The 15,693-nt window shown below is 37.8% G+C and overlaps 1 protein-coding gene across 31 annotated transcripts in view; it reads right to left on the reverse strand.

Annotated features, from left to right (window-relative positions):
* Positions 1-15,693, reverse strand: part of LOC105483059 (fragile histidine triad diadenosine triphosphatase) — a 1,492,666-nt gene that overhangs the window by 1,447,015 nt on the left and 29,958 nt on the right. For 25 of the 31 annotated variants that reach the window (XR_011620120.1, XR_011620124.1, XR_011620122.1 and 22 more), the window contains one exon: positions 8,997-9,045. The gene's annotated coding sequence lies outside the window, so the exon portion shown is untranslated. Of the gene's footprint in view, positions 1-4,861; positions 4,956-8,996; positions 9,046-9,551; positions 10,263-14,835; positions 14,931-15,693 lie in introns of those variants that run through there. The other 6 variants (XM_071091993.1, XM_071092014.1, XM_071092007.1 and 3 more) reach the window with 4 other exon arrangements.

Consider the following 15,693-nt stretch of genomic DNA (forward strand, 5'->3'; position numbering starts at 1 on the left):
CCAATCTAAGCCACCAGGGATGAGTCCCATTCCGCGTGCCAGTGTCTGATTTAGGAAGCAGCATGGGACTGCAATCAACTAAATGAGACATAAGGGGAAGCCTGCTGGGGGGTTACAGGAACGGTTCCTTGCTTTTAAAAAGGGACATATAAAACATATATTTTATTTTGCCAGTGGATGTTGCCATGTCTGCCTGTGGCTCCCAAAAAGGAAGCAGCCATCTTAGAACTATGAAGGCAGCCAGTCTAAAAACAAAGTCAACACACTGAAGATGGCAGAGGAAAAAGAGCAAGAAATAGGCACTTTGGTAACACTGTTGAGCCACTGAATTAACAAAACCTGAAATTGCACCCCCTCCCAGGAGGTCTTATTCCCTGAGATAATTCATTTTTCTTATTCTGATGGGTTTTTATTTGGTGGATTTTCAAATGTAACTTGGTAGAGCAATTCACAAAATAATTGACAGTACTTAGCAATCTGTCAACAGCTGAGTGCTCAAAATCCTCTCCCTGCTACACAGTGACAACCATCAAAGGCACCCCGGTGGGTCCCCAGTTGCTTGGCACTAGGGAAAAGTGGATTGCAGTTAGATTCCAGACATTTGGAGCCAGGATTCTATAATGCCTTCCCATCAATCATGACATCCATGGGACTCAGCAGGTAGACTTGCAGAGGGCAGGGAGCTTTTTTCTTTTAATTCCCCTATTGTTTGAACCATTTCAAGTTGACTTTTTGATTATTTGCAGCCAAAGGCATCTTCAGTGATAAATCCATCTTCACATAATTAGCAGCAAATTTATGTGGCCTCCTTCGAGCAAAGACTCAGGAGAAAATGATGCAGAGATTCATAATTCCACCCACATTCCCCCAAATCTTTAGATGATGGGTCTTCAGTGAATTCTCCCTACAAAAAAAGACAACTGAGATGCCAGAAAAAGGATTAATCATGTGATCATCTGACACTTATCACGGGAGTCATAAAGTACCACACGAATGGTGAGGCATCACCTTGTCTCAGTGTTGAATTAGGCGCAGCATAATTTTAAAATATCAATTTGTACTTTTTGTTATCCCTCCTGTGTATATTGTTCCCTTTTGCATCTCAAAAACTTCAAGACTTTGCCTTCTTCCCTTTGTCTCCGGGGCATATTCAAACGCAAAAGATACTAAAAGGCAAACCCCAATCCCCTAAATCTAGTCCCCATTAAAGATTTTTCTTTTTCAAAAAAGCCTAAATTCATTGAAGGGAATGTGTTAGATACTAGCAGGAAGGTCTGAAATAAAGACAATTTAGGTTGTTTTGTTTTGCTTAAAAGTGTTGTTCTCTGATCTTGTTTAGATGGGCAGTTGGAGTACAGTAAGGATTGGGCTTTCCTGATATTGAAGAGAAGTTGAATCAGTTCCTTAAAGTAGTGGAAGCTGGCACCCTGCTTCCTGGCAGAACTCTACACAGGTGAGAGGACTTTTGATAGGGATAGTGATGGGATACTGGGAAAATGACTTCTGGGGCCTTGAAGTCACAGTGAAGGTCCCAGTCTTCTTTGCACAGATACAACAGGGCTACCCAGCTCTGCACAGACAAGAAGCCTCTGATGGTGACCAGTGTGGACTAAAGGTCAGAGGGCCTTTTTAAAAATGCTTTGTGTTGTAACAGACCTGCAGCATTTTTGCATCAATGACCTTAAGTGAGTAGACACTCCAAATACCACTTAGAACTTCTCAACATTTAGAGAAAAAAAAGTAACCAATTACGAATGTATGCATGCTTGCAATTCATGCAGCATTCAAAACAATTTTTCAGAATGAAATCTTTAAATCAGAATGCACACTCAGTTTGTATTTTTAGTTGATTTGACACATCATGAGCAACCAAAGGATTCCACAATACCAGGCCAAGTTCCCACTGTAGGGGTGGAAAGGTGTGATACCTTTCCTCACCTCTCATAAGAGTCATAGTCGACACTCCTATAACAAAAGACAGGTCAGCAAGAGAAAAGCATAACAAATGTATTTAATCAAAGTTTTATGTGGCACAGCAGCCTTCAGAAATGAAGACCCAAAGACTCAAGGAAAATGGTTTTTATGCTTAGGTTCAGTGAATAATGCACAGCCACGTGGTAGAACAAAAGGGGTATGTTCTACTGGAAACAGAAAATAGATTGGCGGTGGTGTGGGTGGTGGTGGGGACCAGCAAGTCCTGACTGTTCAGATTCTTCTTGGCCTCTCTATGCAACATTCCTTCTCCCAAGTATGGAGCAGGGCCCCTATGGAATGAGGATCTTCAAGAGAGAAGGAGGAGAGTGACTTTTCTAGGTTTCACGGCTTGCTGTGGGGAAGAGACGTTCTAGTTTCTATGACCCACCTTAGGGAAGAGGAATTCTGGTTTATATGACTAGCTTACGGGGTGGAAGAGAAGTAGGAAACAGGATGATGGCAGACTGCCAGAAAGACCTTGGTTCTGAGGGCTTTCCAATGTCTTTCCTTCAGTTTAAAGTACTCAGCATGCTAAGGTACCATACTTTGGAGGATTGGGTTCTAACACCACTAATTTTTTAATATTTTCCTTCCTGCAAATCCTGCCACCTTAAAAAAAGGAAAACTAACTGTACAACAGATAGTTCTGTAGCTAATGAGCATTATTAAATATTTTCAAAACATTCCAATAAAAGGCAATACCAAACTGCTTTTAATACTTTCTAAATAATGCCACACTCATTTATGAAGAATTGCTGTATTTCCCTCAATGTTCTGGGCATTAATGAAGATTGAATATAAATAAAAGAATTGCCTTATATGTATGGCACTTTAAAGAGTTGAGATTCCCAAATAATACACAAGCATTTTCAAATCACATGTGGGATGTAAAGTGAAAATGTTCTTGAAGGAAATATCCTCTAATAATACTTACCTACTTCAGAGGGTGATGGGAAGCTCTATTAACACCAAAGGAACACTTTTAGATCTTCAAATAAAAGCACTATACAAATGCAAAGTATTATTATTATAGTTCTGAAATAATTTCACACCTAGGGATGAGAAAACCCCAGGCCAAATTTTATTGCTTCTCTCATGCGTGATAAACAAGAAATGCCATAAGCAAGGGGCGAGGGGGGTGGTTACTAGGGGGTGTGATAGTGGGGAAGTGGAAATCAAACAGAACAAAGACTTCAAAGTTTCTCTTTCACTATGACTTTGTATTTCCCCAGATGTCATTTCAGGAACTCTCAGGGAAAAAAGAAAAAAAAAAAACAAAGTCCCTTAAAGGTCAGAGTTAAGTACAGGCACAAAGTTCTCATTGCTTTTGTACCAGATAAAGCAACAACCGGCTAAGCTGAAAAAAACAAGCTTGTCTACTTCTGTGGGGCACAATTTCTCCCAAAGCATTTGCCAAACTTAAAAAATGGCCAGATGAATTATTACTGAATCACCCACTAGTGTGATGATCTCACCTATGAAGTCAAATGTAGCTGCTTTAACAAACACCAGGATTTCTAGTCAGTTACTGAGAGCACTGAGCAAGACAGTCATTTGTTACTGCTGATGGTAGTGGTGGTGATGATGATGAAGATAATAATGATGTTGATGATCATGATTGTGATGATGGTAATTACAGTAATGATAGGATATGAAACAGAAGTTCTCAAACCTGCTGATCAATGGAATCACCCGTAGAGCTTTTTACAATACAGATTCTTGGTTCTCCATCCCAGCCCCACTGATTTTGAATCTCTGAAGATAGAACTCAGGAATTGTTTTTAAAGTAGCCATCAGGATAACGGAAGTGACAGTATCTGTAAGTAATATAATGATTAAGAAGGCGGGCTCTGTGAACAGACTGGCTGGTTGGTGTCTTCTCCCAGTTCTAACACTTATTAGCTATGTGACCTTGGAAAAAACACTTAGCCTTAAGTCTCAATTTCCACATCTATAAAATGGAAATACTAATATGACCCACCTACAAAATTGACATGCTATTACTACCTACCTTATAAGGTAGATGCCTAAAGTAGGCAAATTTTTTAAAAGCACATATTAATTCCAAGAAGGACAAAAAAATTTATATTAAAGAAAACATAAATACCATTTGGCTTAGCAGTAGAAAAAAACTACATAATCATGATAATGTAAATATTAACTGTTGATTTAAATAAAAATTATAATATAACTATGTCAGGAGGCTGTGGGGATCAGAAGTGGTGGGAGTGGAAAGGATCAGAGAGCTATTGCTAAAATTGATAAATTAGGAAAAAATAATATAAGTACATTATTTAGAAAGAGAGGGGTAAACACCAGAAATATCAGAGTAGAAAGTTGCTAATTCTGGGGAAGCAATCCAGAGAGAGGTAGAAAGAAGGCATAGATGTTGCAGTTTTTAAATATTTGCTTCTTAATGCTGTTTTATGTAAACAATTTAGATACATTGCTTTGATAAAAATAAAAATAAAAGGTAAAAGGTAATTCATAATGCATATAAGTACAATACGGTATTTCTTTATATACTGGGGTTAATATAAAGCTTTTCAATTTACCAAAACTTGCTTTAAAAAAAATGATATAATATCTCCAACTATGCCACTAAAATGTCCATTTCTTAAAAGTATACGATAAAGACTTACTTTTTCCCTGGCACACTCTAAATCCTAAAAATATATTTGTTGAATTCAGCTGAGGATGGTGGAAAAATATATAAAGAAAAAATTCCTTTGTACAATCAAGGTCGCAGCAAGAAGGAGATGACATCTTTACCTGGGGTGAAGGTAGGGTTAAGGGAAGACCACTAAGGGATGGTCTAGTGTGCTGGAGTTAGCAAAAATTCCATTAACACTCCAGACTCAAAGGGGCAAAGGGAAGAAGCAGTTACCAGACAGTGGAAAGAGCTGTATCTGCAGAAGAGAGATCCCCAACAGGAACCGTGGCCTTCCTTAGAGGGATACAGTCATTGCCAACCCACAGTGCTGCAGGGAAGAAAGTAGGGAAGAATATTTCAGCCTCGTGCTCCCAGGTCTTCATCCAGTTCCTTCCCCTAGCTAATACAAGAGAAAGCCAGTCAACAAGGGAGCCCAGGAAATGCCTGCGATAGAGGTTAGGCCCTTGGTGCAGAGCTGTTTAGAAGAGAGAGGAGCTGGAAGCACAAATGAATACCCAGCACAGGCACTATACAGGGTGGTGGTGGTGGTTGTTGTTGTTGTTGTTGTCATCGTTGTTAATTTGTCTCTTTTTCCTACTCAGCCTCCTAAAACAAGCCCCTCAAATTTTCATCTGTTTAAGAAATATTCATGGCATGATAGCAATATGCTGATGTTATGCATTTGTTAAAATTTACTAAGCACTTTCATATATATTGTCTTTATGTGATCCTCAAAACAGCCCTGCGCAATAAATAGGGCAAAAGTTATCCTCATTTTACAGGTGAGGAACTTGAGATCTTTTCTTTTTTTTTTTTTGAGACAGAGTCTAGCTCTGTTGCCCAGGCTGGAGTGCAGTGGCTGGATCTCAGCTCACTGCAAGCTCCGCCTCCCGGGTTCACGCCATTCTCCTGCCTCAGCCTCCCGAGTAGCTGGGACTACAGGCGCCCACCACCTCGCCCAGCTAGTTTTTTGTATTTTTTTAGTGGAGACGGGGTTTCACCGTGTTAGCCAGGATGGTCTTGATCTTGTGACCTCGTGATCCGCCTGTCTCGGCCTCCCAAAGTGCTGGGATTGGAACCTGAGATCTTAAAGAAAACTGGGAATCTTGCAGAGAGTCACAAAGCTAGCAAATGGCAGAGCCAAAACTAGAAGGAATGTTTCCTAATACCCCAGCTAAGGCTCTTCCCACCATATAATACTGTCATGCTATTTATTCACAGTAGGAGTGCAACATTGATATCCTTGTTAAAAAAAAAAAAATTAACTAGTTTTGTTCTAGGCACTGCACAGAGCACAGAAGTAGTCAACAAATAAGACACAAGGGGAAATAGAGAAAACTTTCCCATTCCATTCTCATTCTCCATTCCACAAGCAATGCCAGAACGGGAAGTAATTGAGTTTTCAATCACATTTTACACATCATTGAAAAGAAGGTGTTCAGTAGGGTAAGAACAGTATTCAAAGGAGAAATAAAAATTCAGGGAAAAGTAGAAAAGTGTTTAAAGAATATACCTGTTGTGTTTGGGGTTGCTGGGGGTAAACAGAAGAAAATCTCAGTCCCTTCACAATCCCCATGACACAAAGAGACCAGGGCCCCAGAAATTGGGAGGGATGACTTCTCTGCTTCTCTTCTCATTTCCAGCTCTACCCCCACATACATATACATTCTTTGAGAGCTAAGAGAAGCAGCCAAGAGTGACTTCCCTGTACCAAACACAGGAGTACTGGGAAGTTCAGCAAAATAACCCATTTTTGAGATTCTAATAAAGAACTCTGTACCTTTTGTAATCTACTGCAAAACACTGAGCTACTTAAACATGATGAAAGAAAGTAATGAGTGGCATTTTAATTGTAAACCTGCAAACATACCATATTTATTCCAAATCTAGCTCACTAATGAATAGACTATACTATCAGTTAGGGTTCTGTAGTTGCAAGCAGCAGAAACCAATTGGCTAATTTAAGAATTATTGGAAGGATATTGGAGTCTCAGCCAATCCACAGCAGAATGGAAAATAAGGTTTGGAGGTCATGACTAGCCAAAACAGACATGGAGGCAACAGTGGTCTCATAGTACATACTGGCAGATCAGAATGCCCATCTAGGACAAGGGAGAATCCTTTAGCTAAAGAATCAGATTCCAAAGAAGGAGCATTTACTTTGCCAAGCTTGTGGTCATACACCCATCCATAGGCTGGGTGCAGGCCCCTGGGTAGGGACCCTGGTTACAGTTCCACTAGCCTAATTACCTCAAAAAGAAATAAAGGTGCTGTTAGGAAGGAAAAACATATACACAACACACACACACAAAAAAAAAGTTGGTTGAGGGGGTTCTCTCTATACTTACCAAGGCTTTCTTTAAAAATTCTTGAAGAAGCTAAACAGCAGTAGATTCCTAATTTCTCAAGACTATTAATTAGTAATTGATGACAACGAAAGAAGGTAGTTTTCCTAATACCTACATACCTAAAGCCTAATAACTTTTTCACTTCCAGAGGCCTCACTTCCTATATTACCTGAAAGTTACCTTTTCACTTGATTCCTAAGGACCAAGCAGAATTTTCCCTTCTTTGGTAACAACATGCTTATTTTAGAAATATTATCCTGAAGCTTCTAAAATGAATAGACTTACAAAAATATATAATGAATAAATTCATAAGGGTGCTGCTGCTGCTGCTGATGATGATGATATTAATTAGAGCAGCAGCAGCTCACATCTACTGAGCACTTATCATGGGCCAGGACTTCTTCTAAGCCCTTGGCACAGAATACTTCATTTAATTCTCCACAACTACATGAAGCCAAAAACAGTATTATCCCCACTTCACAGATCAGGAAACTGAGACTCTAAGAGGGTGAGTAAATTGTCCGCAGTCCAATAGCTAGTAAAAGCCAAATCATGACTAAACCCATGTCTGATTCCAGAGTACCAATTCAACAAAAGAGTTCCATTGAGAGTAGAGAAAATGGACTGTGCCTGTGTGGAAACATCCCCCAAGAGAAAAGGAAACATCATATCTGTGCCAAAAGATTACAAAGTTGTCAAGATGGCTACATCACCACTAAATCCAATTATTTATGAGCATTTATTTCTAAAAGCTATCAAGTATTTCTTTATTCCACGGTGTGGCTCAACGGTCTAGAGACATGTAGTTATATGGCCGAAAATAAGAATTATCTACTGCTTAAGATAGTATTTTCTTCAATGATGTTCAACCATCATGGCAAAATTCCAAGCCAACCAGTTTTCATGCACTAGAGTTTAGTTGCCCCAAAGCAAATCCTAAGAAAAGAGGATTTTTTTTTATAAGTCATATTTTGATTATCTAAAAGGTGTTTCTCCAATATCCCTGTAAAATTCTTCTTTGCCCTCCAAATAAACATGAAAAATTCAGCCCCAGAAGTAGATTTGTCAAGAAGTAAGAACTTAAAGTATAAGGTAAATCAAAATGACTTTTCAACTTTAACTAAAGTGGTCATAGTTATGATTGCTGTAATAAAAATGACAGAAAAAACCCTAAAAGTGTCAAAAACGTAATTTATGATGAAAACAAATGTAAAATTATAGCATATTTCACCCTGGCCACCAAAGACTCTTGATGAAGCTGCAGCCCTATAATTGCCCAGAATGAATTCTTTAAATTAAAATACTTCATGCAGAACAGAAATTAAACAATGAATCAAAGAACAATGCTGTACAGAGGTATGCTTATAAATATACCTAGCAAAGAGGAAACAATTACATTTTTCCATGTAAAAACCAACTTGATTGTAATGTTTCACAAGAGGCCGAGTAGGTACTTTTCCCATTGCTTCAAGCTTGGAAGTTCATTTCCTGTAATTCATTTAGGGCTCAGAGTGACTGAGTGGAATGAAATTAGATACACCAAATTCAGTGGCTCTTTTCTTTCTACAAAACTAGATCTTCCATGCAACTGCACAACTGACTTTCATAATAAATTTCATCCAACCCAATTGAAATGCCACTCTGCATTTTATTTTAAATGCTTTATTTGGCCAGCTAGTTTTATTTAACTATTGGCCAGAAGTAGTACAAGTGCATTCTTTTTCCATCTAGCATTAATCATAGTAAACTTAGCTCCATTGGAATGTCTTAACTGCTGAGAAGAAAGCAAAAGTCAGCAAGCATACAATCGCATTTGTCTACTCTCAACACATCATTTTATTTCCTCCTGCTCTCTGCTAACTACTGCTCAGCACTTTTGCCTAAGAGGGAGGACAAGCAGGTGGTTAAGGAAGTTGTCCTGTCAGCTATATCTTTAGTCCAAGTGTTTAAATCTCTGAATAAAAGAAAAATCAATGTTGTAAAGGCAATGTTTGTCAAGGCCATGTAATAAATACACTTACCTTTACAGACCGTTCTCAATGGATTTCTCTTCTTTGCTGAGCTTCAAAGCTACAAAGAGATAAAAAATGAAAGACAGAGTTGTCTGTGAGTAAAACAACAAACGTTTTCTCCCCATGTCTCTAAATAGAATTTCCATATGCCATGGTATATGGTGCTAGCCAAATAAACCATTGATAAAACTTGTGCCTCATACCTCCCGCACAAGAGGCCAAAAAAAGACAGTCAGAAACTGAAAATGGTGCACACATCTACCCAGAACTGAAGCACACAAACCTTGGCCAAATCTACAGTCAAATCTTTTGGAGTGTGAACTCCTCAATAGAATGGGAACAGCTTATAAAGAGATGAAAATCAAATTAAACACGAGAGTGACATACTCAATCTGACTAAGCATTTTATTTTCTTATTTCTTTTTGTCATCTTTCTTGCATGTTCTATTTCCATTTCTCTGAAAAAGTTTCACTTAGTGATACTTATTCCATTTATATGAGGTGCATGGTCCTTCTAATATAGACCTCACCACTTGTTCCATAAGTATATGTGTGCATGCTTACAGGGACAATCATCCTTTCTGTACGTAGACTGCAGCCTTCTCTCAGAAGAAACTCACAAAACAAAGGAAGCCACAACTTGACATTTCGAATCAAATCTTGTTAACTTCAGCTTTCTGTGATCAAAACATAAATACTATGCACTGACCACACGCAAGTCAATGTGACAAAAGATCTGCAAAACAACAGCAATAACTTACGGTTTCATGAAGCTGGTTCTTTAACCATCCAACCTTACTCATAAGGTGCCTCTGTAGTCACTAGTAATGGGAATATGTCTCTTTCTCTCATTTTTGGCTAGGTCCTAACATCTCTGAAAGGTACAGTAGTTGGGGATAGAAAACTACACCATAGTTTTTCCATGGTTCTTTTTTTTTCCTTCGATATCTTACGGGATTGTTTTAGCTCTTACTGGACTGTTTCCCTCCACATCCCTCTATTCCACCAAAGAATGCATTACCACTGATGCATGACCACCAAAGAACAGGTCAGACTTATGGGCTAAGATGTAAATCTTAGACTATTAATGCAGGAGATAAGTCCCTTCTATGGGACAGCATCAGAAATTTCTCCTTCCCCCTGAGTTACACGGATTACAAATGAGTTTAGAAGAAACATAGTTTGGAGAATACTTGATAAAATAGTATAATATTGCATTTGTGAAATCTAAGAGATTAATAATCTGATAACATGGAGATTGAGCTGAATCCCTTTCCACTCCAAACACAGAAATGCTAAACAAATACAATGATGATTTAAAATACATATATGTGTGTGTATTTATATATATGTGCATATATGTATACACATATGTGCCTATATACACACACGTGTATATACATATACACACACATACATACACACACGCACACACACACATATATAGCCAAGTTCAAAAGAAAGAGAAAAAGCCAATATAAAAATATAATGGATGTAGAGTTTCTAGAATGAACGACATGAGTTCTCTTGAAAAAGTATACCAATATCTCAAAAAGATAAATAAAAGCAAATGCATACTTTAATACATCAGGATGAAACCACAGAACACCAGAGATAAAAATAAAGTCAACCAGAGAGGGAAAAAAAAAAGAGACTTCTGGCAAAAGAACATGTCATCAGCAAAAATAAAAGTAAAGCAACAGGCCAGGCACTGTGGCTCACGCCTGTAATCCCAGCACTTTGGGAGGCCAAGGTGGGCGGATCACCTGAAGTCAGGAGTTTGAGACCCGCGTGGCCAATGTGGTGAAACCTTGTCTCTACTAAAAATACAAAAATTATCTGGACTTGGTGGTGGGCGCCTGTAATCCCAGCTTCTCAGGAGGCTGAGGCAGGAGAATTGCTTGAACCCAGGAGGCAGAGGTTGCAGTGAGCTGAAATTGCACCACTGCACTCCAGCCTGGGCAACAAGAGAGAAATTTTCCTCAAAAAAAAAAAAAAAGAAAAAATTATATGCCCATACTAAACCCATCATTCAAGAATAATAGAGAACAATAGGTAAATAGGAACACTTTTCAAAAAAAAAAAGATTGTTCAGTGCTCACGATAGTTTACTTTTGCCAAAAGAAATACTAAAATAAGATATGCTTGAATAAGCGGGAATTTATCGCAGAAGGAAGGAGTGAGAAACAAGAAGCAATAGTGAACAGAGAAATTAGTAAGCATGATGGTAAATCTAGTAACTTTAACAATAAGTAATGGGTATTGATTAATAATTATTAAGCCCTAGTTGTAAAAAAACAAAACAATTTTTAGGATTTGCCAATAAAGTGAAACTGAGTGGTTTATCACAATCATATGGAATAAAGAAGGGGGTAATAAATTGTTTAGGAGGAGGACAGAAATACCACTTAAGGCATTAAAGATATGCATTAAAACTACTGATTAACTTGTTAAGCATTTTTTTATCTGTCTATATAACCAAAGAGGCCCTTGCACACGTACTCACAGAGACTTGTAGAATGTTTACAACAGTATTGCCAGGATGGCAAAAAATACAGAAAACAACCCAAACATCTATCAGCAATATGATAAACACATTTTTTTATGTATTCTTAGAATGCAATATTATATAACTTTGAAAAATCAATGAAACAGTTACCCACATCAACATAGCTACCTCTCAAAATATGATGTAAAACAAAACAAGTGAGTCACAGAAAGCTATGCATATTATTCTATTTGTATAACATTCAAAAAGACAAAAATAAATACTGTGTTGTTTTTGAATATAAACTGTAAGTGGTACAAAACAAAATAAAGAAAGAGAAGAAATTTACACAGAATTCCGGCTATCTTTATCTTGAGAGCGGGAGAGGAGATGGAATATGTGAAAGGGATAAGGGGGATTCTAGAATATGGCAATGCTCTGTTTCTTGGCCTAGAAAGAGGCATCTAGACAATCAGTTTATTTTCTTTAAACTGTATATGTATACTTGCACAAATTATTTTGCATGTATGCTCTATTTCCGAATTTTAAAACATATAAGAGTAATAACCAAAAGAATAGAAATTTCCAAATCAATAGAGGAAACAACACGGAGTAAAGAAAACACAATCGATTCTCCATACAACATTGAAATGGAAAGGAGAAAGAAGCAAAGGAAAACACGCTGAATAGAAAATACAAAAGAAAATATTTTAACACAGTCCAACTGTGTCAGGAATCAGGGTAAGTACATCTGTTAAAATTTTATCAAAACAAATGTTTTAAAATCTTGCTATGTGTTGTTTATAAGAAACAAATTTAAACATAAGTTTTGAAAAGAAAAGTGTGGATAAGTACACACCAAGGAAATAGGAACCAAAAAAAAGCTGATGGAAATAAGTTATTGTTAGGCATGATTGAAGTTAGCAATAACAGAAGAGAAAGTATTTATATTCATTTTTTATCGACATACAACAAATTGTCCAAAAATTAGATATTTAAAAATAAAAGTAAGAATTTATTATCTCTCACGGTTTCTATGGATCAAGAATTCTGGCAGGGTTCAGCAGGATGGCTTTTCTGTATGCTACATAAAGCCTGAGGCTTTAGCTAGGAGACTAGAAAGTCAGGGGCTGGAATCATGTGAAGTCTCATGCCCTCAAATATCTAAGTTAGGAGCTGGGATCATCTGAAGACTCATGCCCTCACATATCTGTCAGTTGTTGCTCAGAGTTAGCTGAGACCACAACTAGGGCTAGCAGCTGGAATACGTCCATGTGGCCTCTCCATGTGGCTTGAGTCTCCTCACAACATGGTGGCTGAGTTCCAAAGACGAGTTCTGAGAGAGAGACAAACAGAAGCTGTATTTTTTATGACCTAGGCTCAGAAATCACATAACACCATTTACACTGCACTCCACTAGTCAGGGCAGTCACAAACCCCCACCCAGATTAAAAGAAAGAGAACAACAGCCTTGCCCCCCTCAAAGACGGAGTGTCTGTTACACTGTAAGAAAAGCACAGGATTGGATAAATGTGCTGATGTGACCACCTTTGGAAAATGCAATCTGCCACAACATTCTTTATAAGTACATATGAAACATAAGCAGAAATTAAACATATAGTAGGCCTGAAACTAGTCTCAATGAATATCAAACAACAGATAGTAAAGGTTTCTTACCATAATGCATTAAAGTTGGAAAACAATTATTAAATAGGATTTTTAAAATGTGTTCGAAAATTATAATTTTATGACAGTTTCCCTTTGTGAATTGAGATTAGACGAGGACCTTAACTAAATCCCACTGGATGAAGGTCCACATCTGGAGTCAAAAGAGATCACTAGTTTGGTTGTGGATACATTGAATTTGAAGTGCCTTAGAGACATCTAAAGGAAAATATCCAGGTAAGCAGTTGGGTAGATGAGTCTGTAGCTAAGAGGGGAGGCCTGAGAGTGGTAAGTTATCTGTAAGTAGGAAGCAACTGCAGTTGTGAATATGGATGCAACTGTCCAGGGAGTCAGTATAAGCAGAAAGACAAAAGGCCCTAGGACTGATCTGTGAGCAAGTTCTACATCTAACAGTTGTGTTGAGGAGGATGAATCCTACATAAGAGACAGAACAGTTGCCAGAGAAGTAAAACAAAATCCTCAAGATTCAGAGAAAGGTCAAATGATATAAATCCTTAAAAAAGCCCAATATGAAGGTCATGAGGAACTCAGCAGGAACTGTTTTGTGGATTGATGGAGGCAGAATTCAGTTTGGAATTGGTTAAGACAGAAGTAGAAGTCATTAAACAAAGACAATGAGTAAAGACAATCCTAGATAAGATTGGCTGCGATTGGGGAGGAAAGAGTGGCAACTAAAGGACAAAGCGCTGGAAGAGGGTTTGTTTGTATAGTTTTTAAACAGAAAAAAAGCTGAATATGTATCAAGATAATGGAGAAGATCTATTTAAGATGCAGAGTGAGTGTAGAAGAGAAAGCATAACCAGTGCTGAAGGTTCCTGAGAAGGTTGAAGGGGACAGGTGGTAGGACTGGTTTTAAACAGGCCTTTGGTCTCACCATAATCATATAGTGTCTTATGATAGGAATCCATGCTATTGTCTTAATGTACTACTTTCTCGTGTGTTTATGTTTTCTCACCCTAATTAGAATCTAAGCTCTCTAAAATGTATGGCCTTTATTGTTCAAACCAACCCCACCTTACTCACACATTGAAAGCCCCAGATTCTATCCCGGCACCCAACAGTCATTCAATAAACAGTCATGTGTCACTCAGTAATGGGAGTATATTCTGAGAAATGCACCCATAGGTGATTTTGTCATTGCACAAACATCACTGCATGTACTTACACAAACCTAGAAATTATAGCCCACTATACACTTATCCTATATGGTATAGCCTATTGTTCCTAGGTTACAGACCTGTAAAGCATGTTACTGTTCCAAATGCTGTAAGTAATTGTAACACAATGGTAAGTATTTGTTTATCTAAACATCTAAACATAGAAAAGTTACGGTAAATACAATATTATGGAACCATGGTCCTATATGCAGTCCATCATTGACTGAAATGTCATTATGTGGCACACAACCGTACTTGTTGAATAAACTAATGCAAGCAGATTCTGTCGTCTTTGTGTATATCTTTGTGTAAATGTGTGTGTGTGTATGTGTGTGTGTGTGTGTCCTAGCTATCCAAAATGGGAGCAAGTCAGAACCCAAAAGTTCTTGTTCCAGAGTATAGATCTCTAGACAATAGTCAGGAATAGCCACTCAAATTAGCCCTCTCTTTCCCATGTTTTCCTTGACCTAAAAATCCAAGGATCTAAACTACAGACCATGAAAACATTTTCACCTACAGTTACAATGTTATACCACTTCCCACTTTCCTCATGCTTAATTTGTCCATATTTTGTTCTAGAGCAGACAATCTCTGTATCCTTCATTTGACCTCCTGCAAGACATAAATTAAATTTAAATGAATCCAAATAGGTTTGGGCTTCAGTTCTCCTAAAATAAATAAACATGGAAGTAGAGTAGTACAGGCCAATAACACACTGATTTATCTTGCTGGTTTTTCAGAGGATAGCCCTCCAGAAAATCTTTATAAACCCCAACCCTCTCAATCCATGATCCAAACCCCAGCTCCCTTAAAAATAGGTCTGAATTTAAACAAATATCTTTCCCAAATATAGAAACCTGCTTTGATGGTGATTCATCTTATCCCAATAGAAACCTTTCTCTGGTGATTCATCTTATCCCAATAGAAACCTTTCTCTGGGTACCATCCAACTGCACCATTCTTAAGGCAACACTGCCTGGAACTGAGGGATTTGCCTCTATTGTTGCATTCTGCAGCCCTCACCTGACTTAACTGCCATGTTAAGGAATTGGTTATTGACCTTTAAGTCTTTAACAATTATTTACACACTTAGGAAAGAGTCTGTGCATTCAGGTACAAGAATGAAGACACTGAATAAATTCAGCCCTCGTTTTCATTTTTATGCTACGTTCAGTGAGCTGTTACTGCAGACAAATTATTGCAGCATTCTTTCAAATGATAGCCAATTTTCAACTAAGAGAAGATTCTTAAACCCCTTTCTAAAACCTTTCCTGCATATCGGTGAAAACCAGGCAGTTGGAAAACACAGCCCTGTTAAACCACCTAATGATAAATTAATATTTTAAACACATGGAATTATTTGAGAATCTGCATA

Source organism: Macaca nemestrina, chromosome 2 (assembly GCF_043159975.1).
Source record: "Macaca nemestrina isolate mMacNem1 chromosome 2, mMacNem.hap1, whole genome shotgun sequence".
Classification (NCBI taxonomy): Eukaryota; Metazoa; Chordata; class Mammalia; order Primates; family Cercopithecidae; genus Macaca; species Macaca nemestrina.